Source organism: Chaetodon auriga, chromosome 4 (genome assembly GCF_051107435.1).
Source record: "Chaetodon auriga isolate fChaAug3 chromosome 4, fChaAug3.hap1, whole genome shotgun sequence".
Lineage (NCBI taxonomy): Eukaryota > Metazoa > Chordata > Actinopteri > Chaetodontiformes > Chaetodontidae > Chaetodon > Chaetodon auriga.
This window is the reverse complement of record NC_135077.1, coordinates 27,121,032-27,130,142: the sequence shown is the minus strand read 5'-3', so window position 1 is coordinate 27,130,142 and position 9,111 is coordinate 27,121,032. Positions and strand designations below refer to the sequence as shown.

Below are 9,111 nucleotides of genomic sequence, written 5' to 3'. Positions count from 1 at the left end.
TATTATTATTATTATTATTATTATTATGGCAGAATAATGAAGGATTGAAAGTGATGTCAGTGCGTCTTCATTTAAAGGCTGTGAGGATGACATCATAGTGTGGTTTCATCTGGAGGGGCAATAGACCCCGTTTTTATGACCTCACTTTCTTAATACCATAATGCTGATCATGATGATGCATGTGTAGATCCACTATGGTGAACATAATAACTCAGATGACTGAAACTGCAAAGGAAACAAAAAATGTGATTTTTTTATATATGTATATAAAGCTACCATGATTTCTTTATTTTTCAACATATGGAGTTTATATTTCTGCCACCTAAAACATGCAATATTGAAAAGCAAGCGAAGACAGAGACATATGAGTGTAAAGGGTGATCCTACCTTTGCAAGCCTTTTCCCTCAGTCTTTGTAACACATTGAAGCAGCAGTTATGGATTATGTAACCAGGGCTATTGAGCCATTAATTGAAACCAGTCTCTCCTTGTGTCTTGTAGGTACCTGGTGGGTGAATGAAATGCTTGGTTTTCATGAGTTAACACCACAATTAAATGTTACAATTTGAAGAGGTGACGACAATTATTGAATAGTTGCTGATGCAGTGATTAACTGATGTAAAAAGTTCATTTGACAATCCCAAAAATTCTAAAACTGGTCACATTTGATTGGTAAGCTGCTATTCATCTGGAAAGAACAATACTGTCAACTTACCTGTTGTCCTATTATCTGCTGCTAAATGTGCTCCCTGAGGTGTAACAGCCATCCCACATTATTGCATGTAAAGGAGCCCATACAATTGCTAATGTTACTTCTCTGCTGGAGTAGGCAACCAAGGGACCAAAAACACTGATTTAATACAGGTTGAAACGGGCTGTGTGATCTCAGCAATCAACCTGTGTGATGTTTGTGTGTTTGTCAAACTCTCCTAATGTTATCTCTAAGTCCTGGACATGAAAAAGAAGGGCACAGAGCAGAGATCAGCCCTGGTTCATCTCCATGTCGCAGGGGGGCATAGTTCCCTCACCCTAAGCGCCCAGCCTTAGCTCACCTGAGTTCGACTTATTTAATGAAAGTGTACATTTTATCATCCTGGAGGTTGAAGTGTGCAGTATTTTGTTTGTCTTGTTTAGTGTTGAGTTTGTTGCCAGTCTTATTTGGGTAAGTGATCTCTTTCAGTTATGGCTGAAGTTTCCTAATAATTTAATTCACTTGCTTTCAGATACACTGAATGTTGTGGACATTTCTGCAGTTGTGTTTTCTTGCTGAGTGAAAGAAAATTGTGTTTCTGTGACTGAATGCTGAAACTACAAATAGAAATTAAAGCATTTTTTTATACTCTCGCTCAGTTGCACTCTCACTCTTTCCTGCCTTGAATAAAATCAAGTGTCACAAAGATCAGTCTCAGGATTTGCATGTGAAACGTTTTGATGCAACTGATGAACAGTTGCAGTGTTTAACACCCCCTAACAGTAACTGTGCAACTTTATCACATTAGAAACCAAACTTACTTAAACTGTAAACATAGTTAAACACTGGAAATCATGTCATGTGAGAGCCAACTGATAATTGGTACTATCATCTGATAACCTAAACAACAGATATGGATGACTAACATGTGATATGGACTTCTGCATGTAGTTATTTCAGTTAAAGTGTGTCTTAAAACATCACCAACATGCCCATATATAAACTGAAAGAGTTATTGATTTTTGTAATCATTCCTCCAGTCCTTACTAGCAAAGAGGAGATCCTTTTCTAAAGGGATTCAAATGTACGTGATGGGGATGGGCCAACATTTGCAGCCCAGTTCTATGAAAAAATACATTCTGAAACACAGCTGAGGTGGAAATGGAGCCTCAAATGGCTGAATTTGTCAAATTTGCCAGTGGGTGTTCTTAGTGTGGAATTTGTATTTCATCTGATAGTTCATGAGCTGTGACAAAGCCTTCACCCGAACTTTGAAACTGGTATTTACACAGAACAGAAAATTAAAACCAGCCCATTCCTTGTATGTCTACACATACTAGATGAATGATAAGTATGGGTTGGGGAAGGGATCTGTTCAGGCAGTACAGTCAGCAATGGTTACAGTCAACAGTAATGTTTTCATCATACCATGTGGACATTATGAGCATGGTTGTAAGGTGGACTTGAAAAAATGTGAACCAATCCTTTAATGTACTGAAACTTCTCAGGAAATATTAGACTTTGATAGATTTGTTTGTCTTTACGTTGCTGCCGCAGAGGAGTTTAATATTGTTTTGATTGTTGCTATGGAAATTAAGAAAATAAATAATAACCACGCTGAGCAGTGACGTCATTTGCGACGAACAATTCACATTTATGGAACGTAGAACATAGTGACGTTCAAAGGACTGGAACACTGGCTTTGATCGCTAGACCATAAAAGGGTTGTCTTCGAGGGTTTAACGGATTCACTTTTAGGTTTTGGTGGATTCACGGGAACCGACCGACGCCGCAATTTCAGTCGACCGCCGGACGAGAGATAGGCGTCATCCGCACCCATGGAGGAGGAATTTAAAACAACGACGAAGTTAATTTATGGGATATGTTCCTGCCAATCATCCAAAATACTAAGCTACGAGAAACTACAAGATAAGTTAGGACAAACTTTGCCACAAAGGAGATCTGTGCTGAACTGATTTGGTCTGCTTGTTTTGATCAGCGATTGGGCGCAGACACTTTTATTTACGCTTTTTTTTTTTTTTTTTTTTTTACGTTTTTTACGACGTCATGTATGGCAAGCCGTTCCTGCCAGAAATACGCCACATTCAGTCCCGTTTCAACTTCATTACGGCGTAAAAAACGGCGTTTTTTCAGGTTTTACGCCGTTTTTTTTTACACCGTAATGCGCAAAAAGAACGCCGCTTTTTACGCCGTAATGAAGTCCTCCAAGAATTCTCAGTTACAATGGATTGCACCCTAAAAACTTCCCCCTTCGTCCTCTTTCCCTCATTGAATGCTCTTCTCACCTTAGTGATAAAAGGCCATAAAGACAATTTTACAATTTTTTACAATTTAGGCTGCTGTAATCGGCTGGCGACCGGTTCAGGTGTACCCCGCCTCTCGCCCATTGCTAGCTGGGATAGGCTCCAGCCCCCTTAGTGATAAAAGGCCATAAAGACAATTTAACAATTTTTTACAATTTAGGCTGCTGTAATCGGCTGGCGACCGGTTCAGGTGTACCCCGCCTCTCGCCCATTGCTAGCTGGGATAGGCTCCAGCCCCCTTAGTGATAAAAGGCCATAAAGACAATTTTACAATTTTTTTACAATTTAGACTGCTGCAATCGGCTGGCGACCGGTTCAGGTGTACCCCGCCTCTCGCCCATTGCTAGCTGGAATAGGCTCCAGCCCCCCGCAACCCCGAAAGGGATATGCGGGTATAGAAGATGAATGAATGAAAGCTTCTCAGTTACAATGGATTGCACCCTAAAAACTTCCCCCTTCGTCCTGTTTCCCTCATTGAATGCTCTTCTCACCTTAGTGATAAAAGGCCATAAAGACAATTTTACAATTTTTTACAATTTAGGCTGCTGTAATCGGCTGGCGACCGGTTCAGGTGTACCCCGCCTCTCGCCCATTGCTAGCTGGGATAGGCTCCAGCCCCCTTAGTGATAAAAGGCCATAAAGACAATTTAACAATTTTTTACAATTTAGGCTGCTGTAATCGGCTGGCGACCGGTTCAGGTGTACCCCGCCTCTCGCCCATTGCTAGCTGGGATAGGCTCCAGCCCCCTTAGTGATAAAAGGCCATAAAGACAATTTTACAATTTTTTACAATTTAGACTGCTGCAATCGGCTGGCGACCGGTTCAGGTGTACCCCGCCTCTCGCCCATTGCTAGCTGGGATAGGCTCCAGCCCCCCGCAACCCCGAAAGGGATATGCGGGTATAGAAGATGAATGAATGAAAGCTTCTCAGTTACAATGGATTGCACCCTAAAAACTTCCCCCTTCGTCCTGTTTCCCTCATTGAATGCTCTTCTCACCTTAGTGATAAAAGGCCATAAAGACAATTTTACAATTTTTTACAATTTAGGCTGCTGTAATCGGCTGGCGACCGGTTCAGGTGTACCCCGCCTCTCGCCCATTGCTAGCTGGGATAGGCTCCAGCCCCCTTAGTGATAAAAGGCCATAAAGACAATTTAACAATTTTTTACAATTTAGGCTGCTGTAATCGGCTGGCGACCGGTTCAGGTGTACCCCGCCTCTCGCCCATTGCTAGCTGGGATAGGCTCCAGCCCCCTTAGTGATAAAAGGCCATAAAGACAATTTTACAATTTTTTACAATTTAGACTGCTGCAATCGGCTGGCGACCGGTTCAGGTGTACCCCGCCTCTCGCCCATTGCTAGCTGGGATAGGCTCCAGCCCCCTTAGTGATAAAAGGCCATAAAGACAATTTTACAATTTTTTACAATTTAGACTGCTGCAATCGGCTGGCGACCGGTTCAGGTGTACCCCGCCTCTCGCCCATTGCTAGCTGGGATAGGCTCCAGCCCCCCGCAACCCCGAAAGGGATATGCGGGTATAGAAGATGAATGAATGAAAGCTTCTCAGTTACAATGGATTGCACCCTAAAAACTTCCCCCTTCGTCCTGTTTCCCTCATTGAATGCTCTTCTCACCTTAGTGATAAAAGGCCATAAAGACAATTTTACAATTTTTTACAATTTAGGCTGCTGTAATCGGCTGGCGACCGGTTCAGGTGTACCCCGCCTCTCGCCCATTGCTAGCTGGGATAGGCTCCAGCCCCCTTAGTGATAAAAGGCCATAAAGACAATTTAACAATTTTTTACAATTTAGGCTGCTGTAATCGGCTGGCGACCGGTTCAGGTGTACCCCGCCTCTCGCCCATTGCTAGCTGGGATAGGCTCCAGCCCCCTTAGTGATAAAAGGCCATAAAGACAATTTAACAATGTTTTACAATTTAGGCTGCTGTAATCGGCTGGCGACCGGTTCAGGTGTACCCCGCCTCTCGCCCATTGCTAGCTGGGATAGGCTCCAGCCCCCTTAGTGATAAAAGGCCATAAAGACAATTTAACAATGTTTTACAATTTAGGCTGCTGTAATCGGCTGGCGACCGGTTCAGGTGTACCCCGCCTCTCGCCCATTGCTAGCTGGGATAGGCTCCAGCCCCCCGCAACCCCGAAAGGGATATGCGGGTATAGAAGATGAATGAATGAAAGCTTCTCAGTTACAATGGATTGCACCCTAAAAACTTCCCCCTTCGTCCTGTTTCCCTCATTGAATGCTCTTCTCACCTTAGTGATAAAAGGCCATAAAGACAATTTTACAATTTTTTACAATTTAGGCTGCTGTAATCGGCTGGCGACCGGTTCAGGTGTACCCCGCCTCTCGCCCATTGCTAGCTGGGATAGGCTCCAGCCCCCTTAGTGATAAAAGGCCATAAAGACAATTTAACAATTTTTTACAATTTAGGCTGCTGTAATCGGCTGGCGACCGGTTCAGGTGTACCCCGCCTCTCGCCCATTGCTAGCTGGGATAGGCTCCAGCCCCCTTAGTGATAAAAGGCCATAAAGACAATTTAACAATTTTTTACAATTTAGGCTGCTGTAATCGGCTGGCGACCGGTTCAGGTGTACCCCGCCTCTCGCCCATTGCTAGCTGGGATAGGCTCCAGCCCCCTTAGTGATAAAAGGCCATAAAGACAATTTTACAATTTTTTACAATTTAGACTGCTGCAATCGGCTGGCGACCGGTTCAGGTGTACCCCGCCTCTCGCCCATTGCTAGCTGGGATAGGCTCCAGCCCCCTGCAACCCCGAAAGGGATATGCGGGTATAGAAGATGAATGAATTTGACAGGCTGCACGGGTCCATTTTTTGACGGGCGGGGCAGGGCTGGTTTGACATTTGATGTAATCACGGGTAACGGGTCGGTTCACGGGTCTGATGATTGACGGGCGGGGCGGGCACGGGTTTTGAAAATTGGACCCGTGCAGGACTCTGGTCTGTAGTGCAACCGGCGCGAGAAACCACGGAAACGCAAACACAAAGAAGAAGAAGAAGAATGAACGGCGGCGTATAAACTGTAAAAAAGGAGACTGAGCTAGCTAAAAGTAAAAAGTAAAGTTAAACTAAATGCTGCGGTGGTTGGGACAGACGTCTGGGGGCGAGAAGAGGAAGGAGGCAGGGGATGAGAATGTCGACAAAGCGTGCGAAACGAAGAAAAGAAAGTTTAACGCTAAATGGCTTACAGGTCGTGAATGGCTTGTGTTTGATCACGAAAATGCCGTCATGTTTTGTAAGGATTGCCGCATGTACACGAAAGAAAAAAACAAGACGAATAATTTTGTGGTGGGGACTAATAATTTTAAAGTCGAGGCAGTAAAGGACCATGAGTGCCCGAAGTCATCAGGAAAGCCTAAGGAGTCTGCAATACTGACTGCTGCACTATTTGTGTTTTCTAGTTGTACATACATAATTCAATTTATTACCAATGCAATTTTTTGCAAGTGTTTAAGTCATGGCTGTTACTTATATATATTTCTTATTAAAGAAGGAAAGTAGAAACACTTTAAGTTGAAAGGAAAAATACATTTTATTAGGAATGTAATGATACTAAATACTTACTGGAAAAATGTCTTTTATAAAATAATAAATCTGACAGCATTTTTTGTTTGTAGAAATTAAATGTTTGCACTTTCTGTGTATATTTTGTTTCATGTGTTGTACATTCTGTGCATTTTTCATGCCAACAATGTAAATAAAATGATCAAATGTATTCAGTGGCACTCCTAATCTCTTATTTTCACCGGGAAAAAATTTGGCTAGTGGAAATTCTGATTGGCTGGTAACTTTAGAGGGTCACCAGCCACATTGGCTGGTGATCAAAAAAGTTAATTTAGAACCCTGCATAGGCAGACTTGGTTGACAGACAAGATAAAAACAGCAGAAATGTACAAATATTTGTGAATGCTGTTTGATACCTTGCCCTGGTAACTGGTTCTCTGGTGTTTGATTTTATTCAAGTGATTGGAAATATCGGATTTAAAGGCCATTTGAAGGTGTCTTTTTCCATTTTAATACATGTGTAAATTCATCATCAAATGTAGGTGATGAGCTCATAAATCCAAAATCCACACATGAAGATGTCATTCCAGAGCAAAGGGCAGAGATTGTTCCACTACATACTTGTGCTGCGTTCAAGTCAGGTGGGAAAATTGGGCAAGAAATAAGCTGCATTCCCACATTCCTTTTTGGAGATGTCCACTCATCATGTTCAAGGTTTCACTTGCTGATGATACATGTTTCATCGGAAAAACACAATCCAATTTGATGTGAGGGGGTCAGATCATTGTGCGATAACCTTCACTTCAGCTGAGGTGAATATTTATTTCTTACTCACAGCTCAGAAATGCGGCTGTAACCATTGTCTATCAATCAATCAGAGGCTTTGTGTTGAAGACTGTTTCTGTCAGGAAAATAAGTGACAGATAAGAAATAACAACCGCAACGATGAATAAGGGGTGATAAGAATAAAAATATATATCGTTTGAAATTCTAGCATAACAAGTTTTTGTTTTACCTTTTCAGTCAAAATTTATGAGATAAGTCCAAATTTTGACATAATTCGTTTGAGTACATCAACATCTTGACTTGTGTCAGAATTTTGACCCTCTGTCTTGTTTTGACTTTGTACACTTTTGACTTTGTTGGCAGTGGAATTGAAAGAGACAATATGTCAGAATTCTGACTTTCATAATTTTGACTTTGTGTTTGAAAATTCTTATTATGACTGACACATTATATTAGAATTTTGACCTACAGACAAAAAACTTTGACTTGCCACAAGTACTTCTATTTTTTATCTTCTCTCTTCTTGCATGTCTTTTCCTTTTCCTCGCAGAAATGCTGACAAGTCTTCCAAATCAAACAACAAAATATGTGGTTGGACAATAACAGCTTGGAATGTTCAGCCGGTGTAATGGCAGAAAGCAGGAGCCAGTGTAAGTCCTCCACAGCTTTGTGGTGGAAACAGATGATTCTTTTCACAGCAGGTAAAGGATTCATGATGAGCAGGTCTGCGGCCTGTCAGGAACAACGTAACGACCTGCATTCTAAATGAACGTCCAGCATTCCTCTGCGGTTTAGTTTTAGGGTTCTGGTTGTAATTCACTGGATCACTTTGACAGTCAAAGGTTCAAATAGAAAGAAACTATTTCTTCAAGTTTTTGAATGATGTGAACAACAGAAATAAAATCTCCCTGCCATGGTACTGAGGAGGCAGTAGATTCTCAAGTCAGGATCTCAAGAGTTTAGCAAATATAACTATCTGCATGGCTACATACTAGCCAGGTTAAGTGAGAAAAGTATGTTTTCTGTGATGGGTTAACCAACCTTTAACAAATGTACTTCTTGATTTTTAGCAGCATTCCTCTCTGATTAGTGTTGTTTAAAAAGACTTCCATGTTGCATATTGACTTGCTGTCATGGCTTACAGGGACACTTGGGCTGCCTTTAAATACCCATCGTATTATACTATTTAGTATGTCAGGAAAAGATTTAAAGTGTCCCAATACATAGTACATCAAATGCAGTATGCCAAAAATAGTGCATTCAGTCACAATGTGTAGTACACAAGCCAGCAAACATCTGTCACGGACGGATGACAGAAGCCACAATGACAGATGACGGTGCATTTAAGTGTAAGTTCTACAAATGTTTTGCAACTTGTGTGTGTAATGTACACATTAAAATACTATTACTGCTTAACAGATGTATGAGTAAGAGAGTCAAAGTCAAAAGTACAATGTTATGACAAAGTAGTATATACGTAGTAAGTATGTCCCAGTTGTATGCACACTGCATGTACCAGTACATGAATGCAGTTTGGAACATAGCCTTGGATAACAGAGCCATCATTAATGTTGTTAGTAACACTTGTGCTTTTCCTATGATGACAAGGTGGTGAAAAAGGCTGCAGCTAACACAAGTGAACTTTTCTTTCTGATCTGATGATGCTGTTGGTTTTTAAAATATATATTATAACTGTGCTATTTTTGAACATATGGCAATGATCCATCTGTCTTTATCCACAAAATAATTCTGAGTTGGGTTGGAGGTGC

General features: G+C 41.6%; 1 protein-coding gene across 1 annotated transcript in view; it reads left to right on the top strand.

Annotated features, from left to right (window-relative positions):
• The window catches only part of LOC143319756 (uncharacterized), a 210,441-nt gene that overhangs the window by 75,486 nt on the left and 125,844 nt on the right, over positions 1–9,111 (top strand). The window lies entirely within an intron of this gene.